The sequence below is a fragment of the Coturnix japonica genome, chromosome 11 (assembly GCF_054131305.1).
Source record: "Coturnix japonica strain WE chromosome 11, WE-NBRP24, whole genome shotgun sequence".
Taxonomy (NCBI): Eukaryota; Metazoa; Chordata; class Aves; order Galliformes; family Phasianidae; genus Coturnix; species Coturnix japonica.
Genome location: NC_140673.1, coordinates 3309792 through 3313429, shown reverse-complemented (window position 1 = coordinate 3313429; position 3638 = coordinate 3309792).

The window sequence follows — 3638 nt, the reverse complement described above, 5'->3', positions numbered from 1 at the left end:
ATTGTTTCCTACTGATTGAACACATAGCTATCAACTCCTTCAAGTTTAATTTAATTAGTAGGAAATCAGCAAAAGCCCAGCAAGTATTCAGCAAATATTTCCGATTTCCACATGGAAAATCAAAATGCGGCCTTCTCTCTACTGGCACCAGCTGTACTGCAACTACCAGGCCTCTACCTATGGTGGGCTGGCAGCTCATGTCAGTGAGAAGACATGGTGGGAAAAACCTCGTGGGCTGAGAAGACAGCCAGGTGACTGACAACACCATCACAGGCAAAACGGGCTCAGCCTACAGAAGATGAATTAATGCTTACTGAGAACAGGCGCGAGCAATGAGGAATGAAACAATCTGAAAGCACCTTACATCCATCCAGGCTCTTCCACCTCCTCCCCCAGAGGAGCAGCAGCAGAACGGAGGCCGTGGCCGACCCGTTCCGCCCGCCCAGCCCCACCGCTCAGTGCTCATTCCGCTCTCACTCCGTCTTCCCAATACAGCCCGATGGCCTCCGACGGGTCACGACTCTTCAGGCACTGCTCCAGCACTGCCCGGCAGCCCGCCCAGCCCTCCCGCCTCACTTCGGGCCCCTCTCCACGGCCACAGCTCAGGCCCGGGGCTGCTCCTGCTGGCACAACATGGCTGCCGCCTCCTGCAGGCACAACATGGCTGCTGCCTCCTGCAGGCACAACATGGCTGCCACCTCCTGCAGGCCATGGCTGCAGGGGAGATCTGTGGCCTGGTACTGGAGACAGAAACGTTCTTCAGTTTTCAATGTGAAAACGAGGAGGAGGTGGACTGTTGAGAGAAGTTATAGAAATAACTTCCAGTTACCTGGGAAGGGCCTCCCCACTCCCCAATGGTATTAGCAGTGCATTCCTTCTGTCAGAGAGACCTTACGATGATGATGAGGATCTGCTCCGACATGCTTCTCTTGAGTGTCCTGTTTAGGGCTGGGTTCATTAGAGGGTTATTTTTCTACTAATAGCTGGTGTGCTGCTGTGCTTTGGATTTGGGATGATAATAATGCCGGTTCCAGCTATTGCTGGGGTGGGCTCTGCTCAGGGCTGATTTGTAAGCTTTAGGATAGAGACAAGTGTGAGCATAACACCAAAACCAAACCAAAACAAAAAGCAACAGTCCACAAAGAAGCTTTCTATGTAGGAAAACTTTTATTCTGGTGATTTTCACTGTTATTAATGAGGCTTTTCTGTGCTGATTATATATTGTTTGAGCTACCAAAACAGCTAGACTATTAAAACTTTATTAGAGTGTTAAAACATTAATCAGACTAATCATAATTTTTTTTTTTTTTTCCAGTCCATAATGCGTGTATTCTGTGTTCCTTTTGCCTGTAACAAGATATTGAATGTAAGAATGTTTTATTTCACATTGTCCTTGGGAGAAAACAACAGGGTGCCTGCTAGCAAAGTCTCTGTATTTCAATCATAAACCATTGTTCTCCCAGGGATTAGTAATAGCACAGGCTTTGGAAGGTCCGAATCAGCTCCTAGACCGAATCCAGAGCAGTCTTCCAGGGGAGTGGCAACACTGCATCCTTCACTGTCACTGGATGGTGACTTCATAAATCACATTGCACGGAAAGCTGGGACAAAATCCAGCTGTGAGTTATCTCAACTTATGTCTGGGGGACAAAAAAACAGCCTCCTGTTGAACAGGGAGAGAATGTCAAATGCCATCCCTAAAATATCTGCAAAGCTTAGAGATCTTAGCATGGCTCCTCCAGTTTCAAGGCAGAGATGTATTTAATTCAGATAGAAAACATCTCTCAAAAGGCAACTGCTGTAAATGTTTGCTAATGACTGGTCCCTCCAAAGTGTCATAAATACATGGCATAAATACAGCAACAAAATCATTAATTTTGCCTTACAGCTTTCTATATACACTCAGAGAGATTACTGAAGTATTGGTTTCCTTAGGATACGGCAATATTGAGTGTAGTAAACACAAGGGCCAGTTGTGAAGAATTAAAGGCAGAATTCATGATACTGAATACCTTCCCAAGGCAGCCTCAGAGGAAACCAGTTTAGATTAATGTAAAATGACACACAGGAAAGGAAAAATCCTCATCTTACTGATGTACCACCACTCAGAAAAACAAAGCCAAACAAAAAAACCCACCACAACAACAATCTAACAGACAAACAAACAAGCAAAGACAAATAAGGAACAAATGAGACCAGGACGTTAGGCTGGAATGGTCAGCTCCAATGAAACTATTTGTATGTCACACAGATGCTGAAGGAAAAGAATGATCTCTGTTTACAAAAACACAGTGCAGTACATTGTAACTGGTACCACCCCAAGCCTGCGTTAAAGCAAAGTTGATGCTGTTCTGGCATTTCAGTCAGCAGCGCTGCAACACTGCGTTCCCTTTTAAGGGGCAGTCTGAAGAAACCTTGCTTCAAGCCTGATTTACTGTGATTGGTTTTTGAAAATCAAAGCAAAAGAACAATTAAAAAAAAGCAGTGCTCTTTTAGATGTGTAACCATATTGAGAGTAAGGGTCGTCTTAAGAACTGCTTTCTTATTTTTTCTAAAGCTGCCTACTACAATTACTGTCTGGATCTGCATAATTGTAGGCAGCTGTGATATCGTTTCATTAAGAAATAAGTGGTTAAAATACCATGCAATTGACGTGTATAAAATATACTTGTAAATAATTATTGTATGAAAGCTAAAACATTCACTGAATGGGTTTGTGCATAGGAATGTGTCTGCAGGCATTGCCTTCTGTTTTTAACCAGAAGGAAGCTTTACTGGCTAATGTACAGGATATGGAGGATGACAGTTAATGAAGATTATGTTTACAGGGACTGTCATAAATAATGCAGGTGGCTGCTCCAGTCAGATGCCATGAAGAGCTGCAAACTAAACTTTAGTGGCAGATTGTAGATTTACTGAGAAACGGTAGAGAGTAACTCAACTGTTATTGCTGTTCTTCATAGAGTGAGTATGGAAATCACTAATCTGGCGCAGGTTTATTTGTGCCTAGTGGCTTGAAACCAGCAACTTTTGTCTTCTAAAATCCAGAGGAAGGTGGGGACTTTTTTTTTGGTGGGTTTTGTTTTGTTTTGTTTTGCAGTTAATTAATTACTGGATTTTCAGCGTCTTTTCAATCACTTCTGAAATGCAGCACATTATCGGAAATAAACAGAAAAACCAACGAAGTAGGACAGCAACATTGAAATGAGAGACTTAAAAAACACATGTCCCTCCTGTTCACCATTTCATCCCTTCCTTTTCCTTCCCCCTTCCCTCTCTCCGTATCCCTCTCCTACTCCTTTTTTCTTTCAGGTGAACCTATATGTTCTACAGAGTGCCCTGAGCAGTCTGCACTAACCAGATTCCTTGCAGAGGGGTAGAACTATTTGGCACAGCTTTGGTAAATACACCATAATCTAGGTAGTTGTTAAAGTGGTACTATGCACATTTTCCTCAGCACACCCTGAAACTATTTGACGGAATGCCTCTGAGAAGTAAACGCTCACATGTACCAGAGGAACATACCATTCTTACCCTCAGGCCTGTAGGGATGAAGGAATGCTTTTTTCTTAAGAAAGCATTGCCTCTGAGTTGTGGAGGTAATTGTGTTCCTCCTGTGTGTGTGGACACTGAAATCA